The 23,614-nt window shown below is 44.3% G+C and overlaps 1 protein-coding gene and 1 long non-coding RNA gene across 4 annotated transcripts in view; one reads left to right on the top strand and one right to left on the bottom strand.

The window, feature by feature from the left end:
- Window positions 1-2,913, bottom strand: part of KATNAL1 (katanin catalytic subunit A1 like 1) — a 43,063-nt gene extending 40,150 nt beyond the window's left edge. The window contains exon 1 of one of the 2 annotated variants that reach the window (XM_027677791.1): window positions 2,861-2,913. The gene's annotated coding sequence lies outside the window, so the exon portion shown is untranslated. The remainder of the gene's footprint in view (window positions 1-2,860) is intronic. The other variant, XM_027677790.1, reaches the window with a different exon arrangement.
- LOC113964991 overlaps window positions 2,735-23,614 on the top strand; it is a 44,016-nt gene continuing 23,136 nt past the window's right edge. The window contains exons 1-2 of one of the 2 annotated variants that reach the window (XR_003533397.1): window positions 2,735-2,875; window positions 18,282-18,564. This is a non-coding gene — a long non-coding RNA (uncharacterized LOC113964991). The remainder of the gene's footprint in view (window positions 2,876-18,281; window positions 18,565-23,614) is intronic. The other variant, XR_003533398.1, reaches the window with a different exon arrangement.

The raw sequence follows: 23,614 nt of genomic DNA, 5'->3' as shown, positions 1-23,614 counted from the left end.
ACATATAAGAAACCACTTAACAGTGGGTCATTGTTTTAATTAGAGATTAATTTAGAGATTTAAATTTGAGATTTACTTAGTTTGGTAAACCAAACAAAGTATCTTGGAGAATGAAATGGCCATTTGCAGAGCGTTTGTACTACAATTTTCTGAAGAACTAGAAAGAGAAGAATCAGAGACGGCTGTGCTATTCCTTAAACTGACTGCAAAACATATCCCTCTCCAGGCACCTCATGCACCAGTTTCAGACACATTCATATGGTCACATCACCATTACTTGGGGTAATGAGGTGTTCATTGGCCAGGCTGGATAACATAAAGGGAAACAGCTAACACAAATGCTGTGGGGCACTCTGGGGAGCATACTCCATACACACACAGTTCAGGCAGTGAGAGGCTTGCTAGCTTATGCTGCGTCTTAGCCCTGCTGGACCCAGGCTGGCTCCACACATCTCTCTCCTCTACAGCACAGCCTCCAGGCATTCTGGCATTAGTGCCACATCAAACCCAAGCCTGTGTTCAGGTGGGACCAGCCCTGAGGTGACAGATCCTTCCTCTGACAGAATGCAGGGCCTAGATACCGGAAGGATTCTGCAGGGCCTCTCTGGAGCTCAACAAAGGGGAACTCTGTGCTAGTCAATAATCCCTCTGGTCCTTTGTGGAGCCACTTGCTTCTCTGCATATCGTGTGTAAGCACTTCTGGTAGAGCAAACATGCCACCAAAGACTCCTAAGATGGGTCTGTGCAGAGCCAGCTTGGGTTCAAAGTGTTTATTAGGTTGGGCTCTGTGCCAATAGAGTTAAACTGTTCCTGCGCCCTGGCCCTGGACACAGCACACCCATGTTCCCCCCATGCTGCAGCTCAGGAGCCCTGACAAACCATAGTCAGCTCCACAAAGACTCAGTTCTGCTGCTGCTACATTCCCAGTGCAGCCAATCCACAACCCAGATAAACCTGCCATGAACAATTGCAAGTTTAATTGACTCACACGTGTTTATAACCCTGACTCACGAGGTCAGAATTTCGGCCTGAATACTTTTCCACCTTCTGAACTCCTCTCTGAATTCCAAAGAATTGGGTCCTTAGGACTAAGAATGTGTATTTCTTAATTAGAATCTTGCTTTTTAGAATTGTTCTAAAGAACAGTATATATTATTTTAAATATACAGTAATAAGCATATTGTTCTTAGTGCTACAGAGCTGCTTTTAGTCTTCAGATTTCTCAGCTCATCCCCAGAAGAAAAAGCTTTTTTTTTTTACACTTATTTACATAGAAAACCAGATAAAGGGCTAGTGATGCTTCCTTGTCTTCCATTTAGTTCTCTTTCTTGAGATTGAGATTAGCTCAGGGCAGGATCCATTTCTCTCCATTACCTGCTCAAAAGCCTAAGTCTCCAAGAGCAAAGCACCCTGGAAGCATGCTGCAGCTGCGATGTTCACTTCTGCAGGCTGGCAAGTACCAGGAGCTGCAAGAAGCCTAAGCATGCCTAGGATGTAGCTGACACATGGGTGGGGGAAAGGGCAAATAAAAGAAACCATTCAACAATCTGCAATTGCAATAAATATCAAACATCCCTCGGAAAGAAATCTAGCTTTGTGACGTGAAACTGAAGTAGGAGTAGACATTCAATATTCACATACAAGGGAGTACTAATGCACTGATGCTTTTAAGACACAGATTTTCAGAAAGGAAAAATAACACCCTCTAACATACCAAACATAAACATTTATATTTTAAGTATGAGATTGAGAGAACATCATATATATGAGAAAAACTGCAATTTTATTCTCCCTCATGGCTGTTGGAGAATACAAGATAAAGAATAACACTAGAACTGTCATCAGAGAAAATGGAGAGAAAAAAGGGAAAAATGCCAATACTGACATCATGACAGTAATGGGGAGGGGGAATAGAAATGTAGCAAAATTATTTTTAAAAAAGTAACACTGTGGCTAGACCAACTACTGCAACAAAACCAACAGAGCCTAAGTGTGGTTGTAGGACACATGAAACTGGAAACTATAAACTCAACTACTTGGAGAAACTTTGCAGGCCTCACTCTGACCATTGCCTCCTCCGCACCCATCACCCGGCCTCCAGTCTGCTCTGCCTTCTGCACATCCCTGCCCTCCCATCTGCTCTGTCACTCCTCCTCCGGCACATCTCTCCCATCCATCTATCCACCTACGTTCCCATGTGCCTCTTTCCTGGTATTCTTTCTGTCCTCAATCTCCAACGGATTCCTCCACTGGCATCCACATGCCACCCAACCCATCCTGCCCCTGCCGCACCCCCGAACCGCACTCCCCCACTCGGGTTTCTCGCGCACCTCCGCACCCCGCCTCGCGCCTCCCCTCCGCAGCCGCAGAGCCCCCGCGCAGCCCCCGCCTCCCTCCCGAGAGCCCAGCAACGCCCCGCGTCCACCCCCCGCAGCCGGCCTTGCCGCATCGCCCCTCCTTCCAGCCCCTCCCGCCCCGGCGGCGGCACAGGGGCTTTGCCCTCGCTGTTCCGGACGGATGAGCACCCTCAGCGCTCTCGTTCAAAGCGAGCCTCCCCCTCCCCACAGGGGTCTCCTCCGCAGCACCCATTTGCCCCCCCCTCCGCCGAGGACGCTGGGGGCTGTAGTTCCTCCCCGCGGCCTCTCCCGGCAGCCCCCTGCGCCCGGCGGGGGGACGCGGACTACACTTCCCGGCACGCTCCGCGGGAGCGGGGGGACCCCCACCCCACCCCTCCGCCAGCCTCTACCGCTGGTTCCCCCTCATCCCCGCCGCCTCCCTCAGCGCGGCGGGGTTCGAGCTGCCGCCCGCTGCAGGCAGCGCCGCCGTGAGGGGCTGCCCCGCCACCGGGCCCTGCCGTTACCTGGGAGAGCCGGGGGTGCGTGTCCGCGGGCGGGAGCGGCGCGGGGAGGGGGCGCAGCGCTGCTGCTCTGTCAGCCCGGGGCGGGGGGGCCGAGGCGCGGGGGGCGGGCGGGGAAGGGAAGGGGGTGCGCGCGCGCGGCGACGGGCGGTTGCCATGGCGGCGGCGGGGACGGGGAGGGAGGGGACGGGGACGGCACCGCCACCGCGGCTCCGGCCTCCGGAGCGCGCCCGCCGCATCCGGCCGGCGGAGGTGGCTGCGGGCTCCGCCGCCCAGCCCGCGTTTGGCAGCCCTCGGCAGGGCTCCGTGCCGAGCATCCCGGGCGGAGAGCGTCCCGGTTGCTGCGCGAGGGGCGCAGTGCCCGTCCGGGGAGCAGAGGAGCAAGTGCCAGAGCTAAGCGCCCAGGCTGGCTGCTGAGCGCCGGCCCTGCGCTGCGCCGCGCCCGTGCTCGGGTCGGAGTGGCTGAACACACAGGATCACAGGATGGGTCAGGTTGGAAGTGACCACAGCGGGGCATCTGGTCCAGCCTCCCTGCTCAAGCAGGGTCATCCTAGAGCACATGGCACAGGACTGTGTCCAGACGGTTCTTGAATATCTCCAGTGAGGGAGACTCCACAGCCTCTCTGTTCCAGTGCTCGGTCCCCTGCACAGTAAAGAAGTTCTTCCTCATGTTCGGGTGAAATTTCCTGTGCATCAGTTTCTGCCCGTTGCCTCGTGTCCTAGTGGTTAGCACCGCCGAGAAGAGCTCTGACTTCACATTCAGAGCTCATTCCCACTCTGAATGCAGACCTCGTCTGCCTCCACCTCGGCTGAGGGAGCGGCTGGGAAAGGCAGAATGTGCATTTGTCTTGCATGGACACACAGAAGGGCACTGAACACTATCTTTGCTATAGTGGCTTAATTGCTTTTATAGTACAGTAAAGGAACAGATTTGGGGATTTGCCCTGTTCCTGGACCAAAGGGGTACCTGGTGATCACAGGCAGCCTCACAGCGTGGGACCATCCAGTCTGTGTTGTCTGCTGGGAGTCAATGTACCTGGTGTTTCTGAAGTGTGCAGCTCACAGTTAATATGAGCAGCCTGGTCTCCTGCAAGGGGAGCCGTGCAGTTATAAACCTTTCTAAGGATGTAATTTCACAGGTAATGCAAGCCAGCTTATGTCTGTATTGCCACCAAAAAGGGCAGTCCTGCGTTCCTCTCTGATCATGACCATGCCTTCCTGTTTGTTATTTACACTACAACAACACTGATGTTGCCATCTGGCAAGGCAAGCCTGGGATCCGATCTGGTGGAAAGGCAGTTATGCCCCTCCAAAAAATTACCCAAATTCATCTGGATGAAGTTCGTTCATTAGCTGAGCCTGCAGAACTACCGCAGAGGAAGGCAGAGTAGATGTGGAGATAGGAACAGCCAACTGAGATCCCAGCAGATCCGAGCTGTGTTTCTATGTGCAGCCGCACCACTGCAGCAAGTCCTTGCTGCTGGAACTGCTGTGTGACAGCTCTGAGAGTGTCCCAGTGATGATGACCTTGTGAACACTCCCTATAGTAGTACGTGATTTTCCAGAAAATGTCTGTTGTAGTTACTTTAAGGTAGCAGCATGAGGTTGTATCTCACAATAAGGTTCTCAGAAATGTTAACTGACAGAAGTGAAAGAGCAGGGATTGAAACTAAAAGCTCAATATGTCTCTTAAACAACACCGCATGTATGAATGTGTCACTCATGTATCTACAGATCTTGCTTCCCTCAAAATCATGTGGAGATTCTTATGTCTTTGTGACTGTTTTAGAACTGGGGCCAAAATCGTGATGAATTCATAACAGCTGCAACTCTGGCTTCCCCCTTTTCCAGATTTTTCCAAACTTGACTGCCCATGACATCAATTCCTGCTGCTTTTTCACGTACCCAAAAGCATAGATACTGTGCAGACCTTGCAGAGTTCAGTATTTCTTAGGGAGAGCAGATGATAAGCAGCCTGTTTCCAACACTGCCATAATATCCCTTCCCACTAGACTATGTACCTCTTATCACATAAGGCAACACATTAACCGCTTTGTGTGAGGATTGTATCCCCCAGCTAGGAAATTGTGACACAGAGAAGGTTGGTTGTTTGGTCATAATCTCTATTTGTTTGGTTGGTGATTTTTTCCCCCATCCCTTTTTTTAGTAATGCTTGAGTCGAGCAGGGCTACTTCCTCGTGGCAGAGGATACCCATACTACTGCCGACCTCCCTTTGAAAAGCAGTTGCTCACCACCAGAGCAATACCAGTGTCAGCCTAGTTGGATCCCTCAGAGGGAAATTTTGGTATGCATGGGTCTATACAGTTTGCCAAGATATGCTAAGTAACTGGGTCTGGAGGAAGAGAACTGTATCTCCAGGTTCCTAGCCATACACGTTAGGAGAATTCAAGTTGGAGGGGACCTCAGGAGGTCATCTAGTCCAGCCAGACAATTAGAAGTTCATAAACCTGTTAATAAGGCGGACGAATGACAGCTGTGAGCATGAAAATTTCATAGCCTTTCCTGCTGCCGTGATTAGACTACATCAAATCTGGCTGGAGTGATGCAAAAAACTACTACCCTGACCATCTCTTCAGCCTCCTTACTGAAGGTTCCTGCCTCCACAATAGTCCCTGGATTGGAAAACACTAATGTTCCTAATCCATTTTATTAAAAAATATGGTATTAAAGTCATGTTTGGGAGCAGTTTAAACAAATTTGCTGGACCTTGTATTGAAGCAGCTGGGACTAGTGCATGCGTTTCATTGCACTGACTCTGCTGTGAGGCAGTAATCTCAGGCAAAGAGAAGGTAAGAAATTGCTGGGAGGGGTGTGACACCTTAAGCGACTGAAGCTTGTTCTACTATGAGTATATTCTCATGGTTTACAGCTTTTTATTTTTTGATAGAGGCTTTAAACCTAGCAGCTCTGGATAAGATGTGAGGTTGGTGGGTGTCAGCAACTGTGGTTAGGCAGGATCCAGCCATGGTGGTGTAGGAGAGCATTACTCACAGCCAAACCCCAGGGACTTATCATGCCCCTTTCCAGCAAGCTGTGAATCTGCCAGCAGAGCTGATTGTGTGCCCTCTCGCTCTGATTTATTCTGGTCAGTTCAATCAGGAGCTGATATAAATTAATGTAACTCTTTTGCCATGAACATTAGGTTTGGTTCAGAAGTGTCTCTTCAGCTAGAGTAATTGCAGACACTGTCAGAGAAGTTTAAAGCTATCCACTCTTAGGGTCTGTGTCAGATTAACAAAACTGGTTTCTGAATTGATTTGGTTATCATTACATAAATTCCAGCAACTTGAGGGCTGGCCCAGGCTTTTAGCACAAAGTAGCAGAGAGCTTCATTTCTAACCTGCTCCCCCACACAAGGTTCTGCAGGAGAAGGCTGAAAACGTGAGAAGTCTATGAATTATGAACTGCCCTTTGCTTTTGTCTTGCCTTCCCCTTACAATTATATTTAACCAGACTACAGGAATTATTGTGCCTTCGTAATAATCTTTAATGCTCACATGCAAACCTAACTCTTTACCAAAGGTCTTACAGGTTGTGTGGAGAAATACTGTAATAATGGAAAGTGAAAAACAATAGGGAAGCAATAGGGAAAAGAAGATGCATGTTACATATTCACAGGCATTAACTTTCCAAGGGAAGTTATGCACAAGTCAGTAGAGGCATCAGTGGACTGTTAATTTTCATACACACAAAGTAATTGTTCTTCTGCATAGATATTTTTATGTTATGGTATTTATCAGTGTGACATATCCACCAATTTCTCTCCTAGGAAAGAACCTCAGTCTGAACCTTGAGAAACTGTGATGGAGTGGCAACACAGAAACATTTAGTCAACATCTTTCCCATAAGGCACATCTCAAAATGATGTGAATTGTTAATAGAGAACAGTTTAAGGGAAAGCAGCTGATTCTCAAATGGGATTTCAGTTAAGTTGGAAAGTGAGAGTAGTAATGGGCAAGGGTGTTTTTATTTATCTGGTCAATGTAGACATCTGTCTTCTAGGTCTCTGCCTCTGAGTTAGCTTTCTTCTTAAGTGAGAGAGGGAGAGAGTGATACTTTGAGGATACAATTCCTGTTTTAACCAAAATGGACTGTGCCCTGAATGTGTTTAGTTTTTTTCCAGAGCTTATAGCCGACCTAGCTGATCAGCATAAATATAAGTGTTTGCACTGTAGATGCCTAAAGGTAGGTGAGAGGAGTCCTACCCAATATGTTTGTTGTATTGTTAAGCCATAGCAAGGGAAAGCTGTCATGGCAGCCAGTTCACATTAATGGAAAACACAGGTGGAAGAGAAGACGGATCTTTGAAATGGGTTGGAGCAAGCCCACAGTACATTGAAAAAAACCCCACCTGTTCTGCTTTGAGTCTGAAGACAGAAATTAGAAGAATTAACAGGAACTAGGATATCGTGTTTCTTTTCTGTGTATACTCAACATGCAGAAGCATTTTGCATATGTTGGAGTATTACGCTTTGGAGAAGAGATAAGAAAGTAGCTTACAGTAGTCCAAACAAAGAGAGAGGAAGACTTGGACAGAAATGTTAGAGAAAGTAGCGTCAGGCCCAGGGAGCTGTGTGTCAGCAACTGTTAAGTGAAAACCTGGACACGGAAAGAAAGTTTATTCACAGCATCTCAGTCCTGTGGCAGAGCACTAGACAGTATCAAGTGGCAAAGTTCCCTTAATCTGTCTGCCGGGGTTGACAACCGAGAGAAAATCTCTCGTGATGCGCTTTTGTTTGGCAGTATAACTCTTTCAGGGTACAGCATGAATTTTAAGCTGTTTTCCTAAAGATGTGACATTTCTAGAGTTGCACACTGTCTGTCCCATTGCAATCATTTTGAACTTCACTGGCCAGTTTCTACTGCCTTTGCAAAAGGATGGTGGTCTGAGTTCCTTCTAGTTTTGCAGTAAGTAGCACAGTAGAAAAAAATGGACACAGCTGGTGCCTCTGCTGAGCACAAGGCAAGCTGCCCAGTCTGCTTGTGTGAAATGACCGACAGCTCCCCTTTTAGGGCTACCTGCAATACCTACTTCTGCGCACAGTTGCAATAACATGTATGATCCATAGGCAGCTTTATTGAAGGGATGAGGGCTAAGTGGAAATGGACACAAAACCATAGGATTCTGGGCTTTGATAGTTTGAACCAGTTGCATCAGTTGAGGCTGTTAACTCAGGCATGGCCATTAATTTTAAGTCATGCTGGTATATATTATTCTCCTGTAGGTGGTTTTTTGACTTAACAGTGGCAATTTCAAATAAGGGAGCTGTTGGGCAGCTTTTTGCACACACTGTTTAGATATCCAAACCACTAGAATAAACAAAGCACAGTCTAATACATATTAATAGCTTCCCCAGGATTTTTGATTTCTTAGGCATGTTAGTTCCAGTTCTGCAGTGTGAGATACTAGAAAATAAATTTGTATTAACCACTCCTGCAAACATATTCATCCAGGACAGAAAAAAGACACATTTAAAGAGCATTCCATAATGTATTGGTAGTCCTTCCAGGACTATCTGAAATAGCCCTTTGAATAGTGCTGTGATCAGTGGCAATGAGGGTGGTTACATTGGAGAAAGATGTGTTCTAGTGTGTGCCTAAGTATCGGGATTTTACAGGACAAGAGGTAAGCCATGCATCTGCATTGAAATAACAACTTCACAGTCTCTGCCATTTATCAATAACTTATTAATCCCTATCATTGAATATGTAAAAATTCTGAATAGGTAGGAGCAATGTAGTATGTGGCAAGATGTAATTACAGATCAAAGTTCCTAATTAAAAACTTAAAAATGTTTGAGGAGAGCAAGAAAGTTAAATATATGCTGGTGATTATTGTGAAGAATCTCTTTTCCCTTTCCGGTCCCCTAATATGATTACTACAGGGAACTAGCAGTGGTTTCCATGTGAACAACTTAATCTGGTTTGTATTTTGAGAGTAAAATTGGGAATCTTTTTTTAACTTCAAAATTTGGACTGTAGTTGAACAATGTGCATTTTGTTAGCATTGTTCATTTATCTAATAAATGAGAAACATGATTGTATCAGTAGAGGATCAGTGGCACAAAGAACAGTATCTCATAAAAAAAACCAGACATTGGTATCACAGCTTCAGTTTTAAACTATTATAACAACCCATTCACATTCTCAGGGGGAATATTCACTGCCTACGTTTAAACATATAACTTAGATGCCTAAATCAGGAGGCTTGTCTCCTTAGATGCCTTGCATAGTTAGTTGAAGGAATGAGAGAGGCTCCTCCAGAGAGCAGTTCAGACTGTTAGTTAGGCTTCTGCTCTGAATTATCATCTAGAGGAGGCTCTTCAACTTTGAATGCCATTCTGTGCTATTCTTTGCATCTTTTCATTGACAACTAAACTGACTTAACTGGTCTTCACCCCTCAGCCTTGTTCTTGCCTTCTACTTTATGTATCGCTCTGTCGCTTGCGCGAGTACAGCTGTTGATGTGGTGGCCCTGCCAACTAGGTTGGTGAAATCATCTGGGTTAAAGGAACCCTGCAAAAGAAGGTGTAACTTTTAACCTAGGTCATGTCTTTGATTTTGTTTACTACATGACCTTGTATACAAGTCAGGCATGTCTGAGGAAGGGATGAGCTTCAGCAAGGCACAGAAATGCATTGTTGAACTCAGAGACCTATTTGCCAAATGTGCCACCAAGAAAATGATATGTTTAGCTTTAGGATGTAAGTTAAGGAGACTGAGTCTTGTATCTAAGCCTCATTCTGTTCAAACACATGATTTTTTATACCATTATAGTTTCACAAGTGTCATAGAAATTTATTATGATTTGCATCATTGTAAGATATAGTCTAGCCATGTATCTCTGTTATCCATGTAAAAAATGGCCATAATTTAAGCAAAATTATTTATGGCATTTACAAACGTACCATGAAAAGGTATGCTAAACTTTGTAAATAAGTCTAGGAGCATGGTGTTGCCACTAATATAGAGCAGCTGCAGTAAAATTTGAGTAGTTTAAGAAGTTGCCCACCCGTCAGCCAAGGGCTGCTAATGTTTCAACAGACATGCTAGGTGCAACGTAGCTAGCTTTAATGGTTTACAGTGCAGGCACCTGCTCGTAAGCTGGTTGTCTTCAATTCAAAATCAAATGGAAATGCCTTCTGGATGCTTCATATGACTTGTAAGAGATACTCATATTAGATATGAAGTACCTACATTTGGTCAGCTGAATCGCACCTCCAGGTTGCGCGGCTGCTCCTTGTACATAGAACACTGCTGGTTACAAGAAGTGACGTTCAACTGCCTTGTGTGCTAACCTCTAAAACCACCCAGGCTCAGCGGTTAATATGTCACTAAAGCTTCATTTTCTGATTATTAAACATCATTCCAGTTCAGAGAGGCTTGATGCCATTGGTGACCACCACCAGGACACTTTTCCAGTCCCTGGCAGTTAAAAATGTTTCATGTAGTTAAAGAATTAACTGTCCTGTTATAAAACAGTATTCTTTTAAAACAAGCATGTATTAGGAATTTTAGCCACAAACCCAATGAGGTGAGAGAACTATTAGTAGTTTTTAATAGTTACTAAGTTTTGCATGGCATCTTGTGCTGCTTTTTAAAGTTCAGTAGTCATCAGGTAGGCATCTTAATAACCCGTGAAGAGATAGTTTAATTATGTTTATCTGTGACCTTCCATAGCTTGACCTATCTAATTGCTTCTTTTAGCTGAAGTACTCACCTCTTTCTGGTCCTTCTCCATGAATGTGAGAACGAAAACATTCCTAAAGAATCAAGTAAGGAAGAAGATAAAATCAACAAGGAAGCACAGCCAAAGCTAAACTAAATATGCTAAGCTGGAGTTAAATCTGCTGTTGTCTTCCTGCATGCATTCCCTCATTCAAATAATTTTTCATATCACCTTAAAAGAAAAAAAAGGAGAGGGAAAGTGTTGCATTTAATTTTCACATTCAATGCATTTTTAAATGTAATGAAGTTAGAAATGAGCCTGTTGAGGTTTAACCCCAGTAGGCAGCTCAGACTCACACAGCTACTCACTCACTCCTTGCCCAGTAGGTTGGGAGAACCAGAAGAATGAAGGTGAGAAAACTCGTGGCTGAGATAAAGACAGTTTAATAGGTAATGCAAAAGCCACACAAGCAAGCGAAGAAAATTAAGGAATTCATTCACAACTTCCCACAGGCAGGCAGGTGTTCAGCCATCTCCCAGGAACGCCAGGTTCCATCACACTTAATGGTTACTTGGGAAAATAAATGTCATCCCTCTGAACATTGCCCACCCTTCCATCTTCCCCCAGCTTTATATGCTGAGCATGACACCACATGGTATGGGATAACCCGTTTTGGTCAATTGGTATCAGCTGTCACAGCTGTGTCACCTCCCAACTCCATGTGCACCCCCAGCCCACTTGTGGGCAGGATGATGTGAGAGGCAGAAGAAAATTTGATGCTGTGTAAGCCCTGCTTGGCAGTAACAAAAACATCCCTGTGTTACTACTGTTTCCAGCACAAATCCATAACACTGCCCCGTACCAGCTACTTTGAAGAAAATTAACTTTATGCCAACCAAAATCAGTACAGAGCCTTAACTCTTCACATTCTTTTACAGTGAAGAAATACATGTATGTTGAGGGTACTTGTGCATAAGAAGATATAAGATTGAGGTTTCCATAATTACAGGTTACAAAAGAAGAACAAAGGTTATTAAAAAAGCTGTTCCAAGAGCACAGGAGAATAATATTCTACAGATTTCTCAGGATGGGAAAGGTGATCCTTGTCCCTTTTACCATTTTTTTCTGGGTTTCTGTTTTGCTGATATACCAAAAAATTCCCCTCATACTGAGACAGTCTTTGGGACCTTTCTACCTGATGAAAGCAGTCTCCAGCACCACTATTCAGTGCAGTGCTGGCTGGTATGGGCAGACAGCCTGTGATGTTATTTGCAAGTGTGTATCCATGCTCCAAAGTGTGTATCCACAGAAGAGAGGGAGCAGTTTTCTATCCCAAGGCTCAGTGATGCATGCTGACTCACATCCAGGATGCTTAGGGCTACTACAGATTGCTCTGTCCATGCCATATAGCCCTGTACCCTGGATCTCACATTTATGTGCCATGTGGTGTCCCTCCTCTGCACTCTGAAGAGTGTGGAGCCTGTGGGAATAGTGTTGAAAGACAACATGGGTCTGAGTGAGCTAAATATAATGTTCCTGACCTTGCTGTTTGTGGGGAATCCCAAGAGTGAACTATTCAAGATCCGTGCCTTATCTTGAATGCATAGGATGTACCTGGACAGATCCCCAAGGACAGAGCTAACAAGCAGAGGGGACAGCTGGGTGCTCACACTTCCTCCCATGACCTCAGTGTGGGAAATAGTGCCCAGTTCTAGTCCTATGGGGGGATGAGCACAATATAAACACACAAATTCATACAGATTAGCTGAGCGCGTGTTATTGTATACAGACTATGAAAACAGAAGCGGTTGATATCATACATCAGAAGCACCTTATTCTTTCATACATACTGCTGAAATAAAACCACTTACATTCCTAGCTAGTAGCTCTACCTGCAGCTCTACCAAATCTCAGCAGAGATTTGGCTGGGTCTTAGATCTAAAAATAGAATTTTCCTTCCTGAGATCTTATACTTCAATGACATTCTTAGTAGCAATGCAATGCAAAAGTGGAATAGATTATATTAATTGTTGTCTCGGAGCTTTCTATCCACTGCATAGGAAAGATTCATTGCATTCTCCATCACACCATATGGCATCTAAATATAATGTGATAAAATTACTAATGCAGGGCAGTAAATAACATTATGATTATGTGCTATGGGTGCCACCTCATATGTGCAGAAAAGTAATTATAGTTGGAATGAGTAATGAAGATTTGAGTGTTATATCTAGAAATATATAAGAAAGGACAAAATTTGTCATTAAGAATGGTAATTGTCTCATCTGACTTTGTGGATTCAGTAAGTTGGTGTCCATACCAAGCCAGTCATCTGTGACTGCATCTGTGATCAGCAGAGAGAGGAACAGGGACTTAAGAAGATGAATGGACCCTCCTCTCAAACAAATATTTTCAGAGGAATGCATCTCAAAATCTCACACAAACAGAAAATCTTCAACAACATTTACCAGCCAGGAAAAAGAGAACACATCCAGGAAGACCTGGTCACACATTGTAACCTTTCTCAGATGAATCTCCAAGTTTATTCTCTGCCTCAGCGAACGATCATCAGTAGTGAAACTTTTGATTACATTTATTTAAGCCATTTTTCACATGTTCCAGTGATAAAGTTTTACCATTTCTCTAGGCAATCTCTACCAATGCTTACTTTTCCTTAATCCTGGACAGTTATCGAGTGGTTTAATGTCAATCTGCTTTGCTGCAATTTACCCTAATTTCTTCTTGTTCTAATAGACACAAATTTACTTCATCCTTCTTTGCAGGTACTTTTCACATATTTAAAGATTCCTCTGCCCCCAGTTTTCTCTGTTCGTGACATCTTTTATGTCTTGACACTGAACTAAAGTACTAGTAAAGTGGTACTAGTAGGATTTATGTAGAGTTAAACCTTCCCTCACCACAGTAACCTCAGTGGTCCACTGACTCCATGATGGCAATGATATATCTTGCTGCACTCACAGCACTCACAGGTGTTGATCTCTCACCCCGTCTAATTTCAAGTAAGCATTCCCAGCTCATTTAGTCTTTCCTGGAGAGGTTTAAGTTTGATTGTTTCTGTCACTCTTTTATGGATACTAACTGGTTCACAGCTTTGGATGTGTGATGTCCACACTCAATTGTAATAGTCTGGGGGCTCGTTAGCCAATGTTTACAAGTGTAATGTAGTTTTTTACTCATATCTGCCTTTTTTTTCTTTACTTGCCAATTTCATTGCCGTTCTATGCTTTCTAATTTCTTCACAGTGATAACTTCATAATTTCCGCAAAGTGTTAAACAGAAATCCAGCCATTTTTTTTGAGTATACTGAAATATGTTTAAGGATCTTGTGGTTATGCTTAACACAGAACACTTCACAGAACTGTACATTATACCACAAAATTGTTCTTAACATGCTAATTTAAAACATATTTTCTTTAGATTAGTTCATAAAGAGAGAGGAAAGAAGATATTTAGCTCCAGACAGCACTTGCAATAGAAATCAGTTATTTCTGTACAGTATCTTTCCTTTGAAATATCACTAAATGATTTCCAGAGAGAGGAAGAATGTAATTTAATGATCACTTGCGCAGCTCAAAAACCTTTCATCAGAGCACCTCAAAGCATTTCAGACAAGCCTGAAAGCTTGTCTGTTTTTCCCCAACTATTTCAGTTGGCCTAATAAAAGATACTGTGTCTTCCTACACACCTTGTATTGTTTAGCACTCAAAGCATTATCATACTTGTTTTACAGATAACTGAGGGGCACAAAGAATCCATGTAGTTTTATTTCTGCAGTGAATCTGAGATGAACTCTGTGGGGTCCCGTTTTCACTGTGTCTCCTGGACTTGCAGAATACATGTTCTCAGATTACAGGCAGACGTGGAGCGAAATCTTCATCCCACTGACATCAGTGGCAAAATTCCCATTGAGCTGAATAAGGCTTAAATTGTGTCCTAGCTTTTCTGGCTGCTGCCTGCCAAAATCGACTTCAGACCTGTGCATCCTTCCTGTCTTCTGCATCGCCATTAGTAATGAAGGTTCTGTGGTCCACATCATGTCTGCCGTTTCACTCTCAGTAAGTGATCAAGGCAAATATAAATGAGGAATAAGAGACCCCAGCAACAGGAGGAGGTCTGCATAGTGAGTGTGTGGTGTGTGGTTAGCAATCTCCTTGCAGTTACTGCAGATAGATGCATCTGCCTGCATCCACTCTGTGCTGACAAAAGGAGCCATACATGAAGAGCCATTTGGATTGGCTGTCCTTGCTCATGAGTGTCCCAGTTTGCAAGTGTGCAACCAGAGACACCACCACAAAGACTATGTCAGGTCTCTGCTATCATGTCTGACCTTTTTAATTAAAGGAGAGTCTAACCATTTTGAGACAATCTAGCAGTCTCTTCCAGCTTCATTTTTGCTTAGTTAATACTGTGGATTTGGGCACACAGCACCAGATGCACCCAAAGAAATTAGTCTTAAAAGAATGATCAATAAGTCTTTTTACTATAATGTCCGTGGAGTATGCACTTTCATCAGAAGCCATATTGTACCACAGAAATATAAGCACTTTAAAATACAGATTACAAAAAAAGGAACACAAAGGGAGAAAATGCCATGTATGGATGTCTGCTTCTGCTGTTGAGGATAGCTGAATATGATGCTGATGAGAGAAAGAGTATGTGTTCATTCTCACTCCCTGTATTGTCCATTTGTCCCTTGCTGCACGAGTCTTCTCAAGTTTGATGGGGGTGCAGCCATCCAGTTTTAGTATATTCTTGCTTATTTTCTAGCAAAGTGCTTACTAAGTCCTCTTGCTGTTGTGCTAGACTGAGAACAGAAAGCTCTTGCACATCTGGCATTTGTTACCTTCAGCTGCTTTTCCTCTTTCGTAGGTATTTCAGGCTATGGATAAGCTAGAGGTAAGTTGCTGTGTTTTTCATACCACCAGTTTCAATTAGAAGGTAAAGAACACCAAACAGATGAGGTCTGAGAGTAACTTCTAGGCTCACAGAAACATTCTCATGTCCTTTTGGCTAAATTAAATGTTGGTCTTTCTATGTACATCTTGTATTACAAGCCACTCGCAAATCTGTATATCTGATCATTCTCTCATTGTGTTGGAAAACAATATGAGGGAGTTTCTTTCTATACTAGATCTTTGTGGGTAACTTGCTAGTAAACTAATTTTACATGACTCAGATTTAAATAATAAAAAGGCTTAACTTCAGTCTGAGAAGAGTTTATTGTCTACAACTGTAGCCTAGAGACAAACTCCAGCACCTTTGGGACTCAGCTGAGGCAGCAATTAGGCAGCATTTTATTGTGATGCAGTGAGTGCGCAAAAGATGAAGCTGGACTACTCTCAAGAGCTTAGAAACAAAATTGGCTTCCTGGAGAGAGAACATAAGAAATCTGGCAACGTAAAAATATTTAAAGAGCTTAGGGCTCCCAGGGGAGAATTTCAAGCTATTGAAGTGGAAAAGACTGAGCATTTGCTAAGATTGAAAAAAAAAAAGGAGAGGGGGGGTTACATGAAAAACGACAAAGTGGGTTTTTTTACTGTAGCATGTTTCAAAGGGGAAAATATAATAAACCTGAAATCAATCAGTAGCACAGACTTCAATGCAGTGTTCCAAATCAAACAGCCCTGTCTTGAAAACAGGAGTCAAAAGAGAATTTTTTTTTCATTTCAGAATTGTAAGGGATTGAGGCCAAGAAACCATTAAATGAGGTGAAAGGTCTAAGCTAGAGGGCATCTTGAGCAAGTCTAATGAAGTCATGGTTGCTTCAGCAGCCACGTTCCCAAAGGGTTTTGCTGTGTCTGTCACTGTCTCTCTGTTCCTCTGCATCTGGCTTCTGGCCTCTGCACTTACGTGCCAGAGTGTGCCCCACCAGGCACTCTACGAAGCTCCCTTCTAGCAGCTCCATAACATGTAACATCCCTGTGTCAAAACTAAGTTGTACAAAATGTGATTGATCTCGCCCATCATTTGGTGTGTGTCGTACAGGCATTTACCTGTGAGCTAGTCGTGCTTGACTCCATATATTGTCAGCAGGGAGAAGCAGGAGCTTATGAGACACAATTTAGCTCAACTGAGCATAAATTTCTATCATATGCCGAAAGTGTCTGTTTCTCTCTGACTTAAAATGGCATCCTAGGGTGACTAACTCCCAAATGGACACCTACCATTTAAACATCTACATTTGTTCAATGAACTCTACCCACATAACTGGCATTGCCCCAGTGCACACTACGTATCAGAGGTTTCTCTGCTGTTTTCAGGCCCTGCCTTCACACAACATGTATCTAGGACTAAGACGAATTGGCTGGAACAGTTTAGCTCATGTCCCAACAGTAATAAAAGGGCTAGAGGGTGCAGAGTGTTTACCTGATTGTAAGGTAAACACTTCTTGCCACCATTCCTTTGCATTATGCTGACAGCCCTGTCTACATCACTGCTCCAGCCAGGTTTTGGGGCTGAGGGGCAGCTGTTGGTAAGGAGGGAGGGGATGGGTGGAATGGAAATGAAAGAGGCTGGTGGAGGGAAGGAAGCAACATGAGGAAGGGCCAGGATGCTTTATATGCAAAGTAATAGCCCAGTCTGTCTCTCTGGCATCCCCAGGGCAGTGCAGGCTGCAGTCCTGAGCTCTGCATGTGTAACGCAGTTGAGGGATAGATCACCCACAATCTCCACCTGGGTCCTGGATCAAGAGCACCTGGGGCTGAACTGCATGTAGAGGGAGCATGCTGCATGTTATGGCCATGAAATAAACCCTGCGACGCACATCCTGACTGCATCTGGTATTACTGCCCTGCCTCAGCCTCACATGATTTCATATGTCAGAGGCAAACCCATCAAATGACTAAAGAAACCCCAAGAGATCTCTGAAGGATTCCTGCCCCAAGGGTAGAGCCAAGTGACTTATCAGAAAGGAAAGTCTTGCTCTGCTCTTCTGTACCTGAGAAAACTTCATCTGTACAAACTTTTGATGTCTCTGTTGACTGACAAAACTAAACTACTAGGCATAACTACTCACTGATTTTTCAGTAGTCCCCTGAGGATTACCCATTCTGTGCTGAAGGTACTCAATTCCTTCTCATAGTCCCGAGGTGTTCCTTTCATGTATTTAATGTCATAGGCTTTCCATGTGGTTGTTGTGTTGCTAGTTTGGAAGTTTTATGATCTGTGGCTGCAATTTGCAGAACAGATAAGGTTTGTTGCTCTTATCACTGATGCATCAGTCTAAAGGCCTGGTGTGAGTGAGCTGCCCGGTGTAGAAGGCTTTGTTGAGCCCTACACACAGCGCTGTACATATTGTAAAGCCATCCTGCTTACCCTGCTCTTGATTGTTGGTAAATTTCCCAGAATTCATCTCTTTTGTTTGTCAGAAATTAGGGTTACAATAAACAGCAGAGAAAAGGACAGCATTATCTTCTTTGAAATGCACCACTGTAGCAGCAAACTTCTGGACACACCATTCATAGACCAGAAAGCAAAGCGCTGGCTGCTGTGCAAATATAACAGCAAACACAGTGTTCCCTGGAGAGGCTGAGCTGTAATGTGCAGAGACAATATGGGGCAGTTCTGGATGAGCAGAGGGCATGCGTATTTCAGTGTGCTGCAGACAGCTGTGGCTCTGGTATTGCATGGTGCAAGGCCAGATACATATTTAAGGCATTTCCTGCTTCATCACTGTCTGCTAGGAACATGGTACACTTTTTCTATATGTCCAGAAGACCTAGAGAGGGGGAAGCGGACCCTGTGCCCAGGACTTGTGTGGAAGTGCTCCATGGTCACTGCCATGTCAGTGATAAGTATCAATGCACACTGCATGGCACCCCACGATGCTGAAGAGGAGACAATGCTGAGGACCTGCCCAAATACACCTATCCCAGACCTGACCTGCTTTGTGCTGGAGATCCTATCACTTTGCTGAAGTGATGCAGAGGACAAAAAACGTGATGGAGGTCAAGTTCAGCAATACGTGGCAATGCACAGCCTGGACTATGAGGGGAGGTGGGTATACCTTAAATGAGTTTTGTTGCTGACAGTGGCAATCTGCAGCCTCAAACTCAGGACCTTACAGTTGGAATTCAGAGCCTGTACCCTTCTACATACAGTACACCCTTTGTTGCTGGATGAGCATTCACAGACAAAGCACATTTTTGCAGCAAGACTTGAAAGAAGCAGGTATAATCCATTGTCATATTGCTAGATGGCAAGAAAATAAATGCTTTTATGCCTACCAAGATGTGACTAGCTCATCAGTTATGTAATCCACTTGTTCATGCTGTTGTCATGATCAAAAGACCTTACACAGATTCTTGGCCCTTGGAAGCCCTAAAGGTCTGGACTGCATTGGACTAACATGATGCATACCTAATAAAAAGGTTGGAGAATCTTCTATGAACTCTTCTTGTGGCCATAATTTGCTGTTCTTAGATTAGCTCAAATCTGCAATATGCAGTGATTTAAAAACAAGCAGACTCTTTTGAAGGGCTTTTTTTAACTTTATGGTTGCATATTTAATAAACAGTCCACCCAAAACACAGCTTATTTTATAGTAGAGTTGTGGTAGGGAATCAGATGTGTGAAGTGTCAGGTCAGAACAGATTAGTTTAGGACACACATCACACACTTTAGAAACACCCGTAGCACTTTGTACTCTTGTTGAGATGTGCTGTATCATCTCAAAGTGTTCTACAAACAAGTAGTTGTGCCTCTGCCATAAGAGAGATCAGTATTACTCCCATTACAGATAGGAAAAGGGAAAACAAAAGGGACATGGATTTGTCTCTTGTCAGTGGCAGAGCTGGGATTGGATTCACTTGTCCTGATTTTTTGCTCTAAGCACCAGCATTGTTTCTCAGGTGTTATCTCACTGATGAACAGTGAGGCAGGAAGCAGAGTAAAGCCTTATGAGGCAAATGTTCATCTCAAAGTAGATTAATACTAATGGATCTTGAGTAGCTGCTTGGAAATTACTACAGGTTGACACCTCGATAATGTCAGGAAGATCAAAATCATTTTGGTGAGGAAAGAGGTCCTCAGGGCAAAACTCACACAAACTAAAACCAGACTACAGGTGAAGGACTAACTTCTGATTTTGGTTTCTGTTTATTTGTTCTTTGTGGTATAACTGAGTTCGATAAACGGCGTTACTTTCCTTGGTTTACAGTTATTTTATTTTGTACTTGGAAATCCCAGCTGTGTTGTTCACTAGGTGCTCTGAACACACAGTTTATGGCCCAGGGCCCGGTGACCTTCCTGAGCAGCAGGGGAAATAAAACTAGGCAAGGAGATGGCAGCGGCAAGGACACTTGCCTCAAGATGCAGAAATGAGATGACGCTGCATGAAACACAGCCCAGGGCTCTGGATCCTCACATGCCATCTGCGTCACTGTAGACACTGACTCACTTTTGGAATTACAGGTTCTAGAATGTGGTGTAGAAGGATAAGAAACCAAATAAGATCCCTTCCCAGGCAAAGAAGAGCCCAGATGAAGTCCTTGGAGTGCTGTTCTGGTGGGGAATGCTTTTTTAGCTTCTGTCATGTGCATGAGCAACTTCCTTGGAACGTCCCTCTCTGCTGGTCTTCTCATCCTCTGTTACCCTCACTCCTGGGCAGAGGCCGATGCTGTCTGGATGTGCATTGTGGCAATGAGCTTCTCTCTTGGATGGAGGACTGCATGCTGCCTTTGGAGAAAGAGAGGGCCATGATTATTGCCCCCAGAAGAACTGGAATAGTTATTTACCCACAGCAAGAAAATGTTATTTTGGGGGCAAAATGGAGCTGTAATGTTTTCCTGTTACAGTAGTTGGCAGCATTTCTCTATAGCCCAAATTGTTGTTTCTTAATGGGATCTTTACTCATAGCTGTAAGTTTACTAGAGGGAGAGACATATATGAGCAATTCTGGAATTCAAACACAATAAACTGACAGACAGGTTTAAACCTTGGGAACCTATTGGGACCAAGTGAAGAAATAGCAGAGTGGGACCCAGGACCAGGAGACTGAGCTGAGGGGATACTGGTGGCTATGTGCAGAGAAGTGTTGCATGTACAGTGATTTTCAAAGCATAGGCTATTTGGAATATATACAGTAAGGACTCACAGCTTTTTGTGGGTTCATTCAGATATTTTGACTTACTAAATTTTAGTGATGGCATGGGGAAATGGGTTAGCTAAGACAACTGCACTTGGAGGCTGAGGTAGCTGAGTGAGCTGATCTAAGAAATGGAGGTTCATTTCATAGAAATACATAAGAAAGTTGAGTAGTGACTTGGCTCTCCTTCAGAACTGATTATAAGCCATCCCAATGACCCTGTTTTTCCTCTCCCGTTATCATCTTAAACCTCCTTTGCTTCAGGGGAGGGTTAGTGGAGAGGCTGCTGAGGCTTAACCCTGGCAGAACTTGTCTTACCGTGTAGCTTCATTTTACACTGACTCAGGAGGGAAGAACGAGCTCTTGCTTCAGGGAATGCCAGGGGGCCTCTTGTTCAGGTCGTTGCCAGTGTTTGCCTGATTTCCCTAGTCAGTTGTGAGCAGTAGGTCCTTTTCTGCATATCTTGCCATGCACCTGCAGCGCTGGCACTTCATGAGATGCTCTCCCCCAAGCCAGGCACCTACCAAATACACTTTGCCATCAGGAACAGCCATCAGCCATAAACAACAAAGGAAGACACTTGATTTTGGACATAATTTTGTTCCTTGGAGAGAACGTTGCCCATGTTGTGGCACTAGTGGCTGAGACAGCCAGGGTATAAGCTGCTGTTGTAACTACAGCCATGGTGTAGCAGGTGTTAAATCTGGTGCTTGTGTTGCACTGAATACATTTCCGGGTTGGGTGCATAGCTGGATGGTAAAACAGTAAACACCTCAGGCCTAAATACCACAGGAAAACCCCTCACTTACATGTGTATCAGATGTGTTTTCCTCATGGCGCTATTCTTTAACAGATGGTTTTGAAACCCCTTTTCTCTGTGTTCAAAGGAGCAGAGGAATGTTTGCATCCCATCCTAAGGCAGTGGCCTGCCCCGACCTCCCACAGCATTTGGGGCAGTTTGCCGGGCACTGCAGAAGCCCACTGCGGTGCACAGCCCTCTGGCTCCTGGTGGCTCAGCCCACGCTGCTGGCAGAAAGGCCAGTCTTGCACTTTGCAGCTTGGCACCCCTGACCATCTCCTTGTGCCAGCCCCAGTGCCCATCCAACCATTTGACCAGCGAATTCCGCAAACCTAATCCTACCAAAAGGGAAAAAAAACAGGAGGGGAGGATTGTATCGAGACTAACTAGCCCCTGCTGCCACAGACCCTACAGCCAAAGGAGCACAAGAGTCAGCGGAGGGGGAGAGCTGCCTTTTGGCAGGAGCCCAGCTGTATGTCAGCTTAGGCCAGTTGTGAAACCACACAGCCCCTAAGGTGCAGAGAGAGCCGATGTGCTCACCAACAAACCTCACCATGATGAGCTTCACTGTTGGTGTTTGTGTTAGAGAGCCTGTAACCTCCTTAATGGATCCAGCTACTTCTGCAATTCACGTCTGAGACCTTGAAGATTTAATGCCTATATCCCCAAGCAAGAAAGGAGCAGATTCTTACTGCTCCTGCAATGCGAATGCCCGACAAGGGTGATTTTGCGTTATCCCAGGAGAGGAAGCGCCTCAGGGCAGAGCTCAGTCTTGTTCTTTTGCAAAGTGAGAGGCATAAATAGTTAATAGAAGAACAAAAGAGGACAGCTATGCCACGGTATACACCAGGGAAAATGAGAGCACAAATTAACCTTATGACTTGCCTTTTGAAGAACCGCATGAAGTTTTGGATGCTTTTCCAGCAGTGTTGCAGGAGTAATGGTGTGAGGCTATAAGCATGGCAGAATTTATAGGAAGAGATAAGGTCTTTTACTAGACCAGCTGTCCACATTGTAGAAAGCAGACACATAAGTTCTTCTTTAGGCTTTTTTTAGATTTGAAGAACTTGGGTCTCTGAAAGCATGTTTTGTCTAAGAAATAGATTGGTCTAATAAACCTCTTTTCCTCCCGTCTTGCCCCACTGCTGATTTAAGGGCACTCTTCAGGCAAAAGTTTCAGCTTTTTGAAAATGAAGCTGTTTTCAGGACGTCCTATTCCTCATGCTGGAAATTCAGTTCTCACCCTTGAAATGTTAGCTCGTAGACCCACGTGTTAAAAGGCACATCAGAGGCAGGAGAGCAGCGCAGCCAGTTACACAGGGAATTAATTCTTCTCCCTTCACTCCCCCCTGCCAGGCACGGCCACACGCCATCTAGTGAAGTAACAAAGAATGCTGCCAGACATATCGTGCACATGTAGGCTACATTTATCGCATTAAACAATGCCTACTGGAGAGAGCAGGCTTTTTTTTCAAACTCAAGTTACTTGTTTTAAGATAGGTACCCTATGGAAAGGGCCTTTCCCAGCCTTTGGTGTTACATAAACTGGGGTACTTACCAACCACACCTGTGATGGGATTGATATGAGCAAAAGACAAAATTTACAGAAAAATTGCTTAATATGTGTTCAGTAACCTTGAAGGGGCCTGTAAGGTAGCTGTTGGCTAAAATACTTCCTGGCTTAAAGGTAGATGCTGTTTAATCTCTGTAACTTCGGCACAGAGTGAACTGGACTCCTTGCCCCTTGAAAGCCAGATTCCTCCCGTTGGTGCAGCTGCAGCCTTCGCTGAGGAGCTGAGGAATCCTTGTGTCTTTCCTGCTTCGGGCTGTCATGCTGTAACTGCAGCCAGTGCTACAGGAAACAGTGCTGAGCACACACCCTCCCTTTGTGCTTTAGGAACCTTACAAAGGCAGCAAACACTTGTCTTTTGTCAGTGATTAAAGCACAAAGTGTAAGACACAGAAGATTTATAGGTTTAACATCCCTGTACTGCATGCTTGCATTTATCCCATTTACTTTAATAGGGAAGTTTCTGCTAAAACCCGGCATGATGTTTAAAATATTTACCCCATAGAGAGCAGATAATCTGAGAAGTAACAAGGTGCCATTTCCTACCAAATGTATTCTCTAACTATAACCACATGTTAATGGTACAATTTAG

This window comes from Neopelma chrysocephalum, unplaced genomic scaffold (assembly GCF_003984885.1).
Source record: "Neopelma chrysocephalum unplaced genomic scaffold, ASM398488v2 Primary Assembly neopelma1_43, whole genome shotgun sequence".
Lineage (NCBI taxonomy): Eukaryota > Metazoa > Chordata > Aves > Passeriformes > Pipridae > Neopelma > Neopelma chrysocephalum.
Note: the sequence above shows the minus strand (reverse complement) of the source record. Positions and strands in the feature narration are given on the sequence as shown.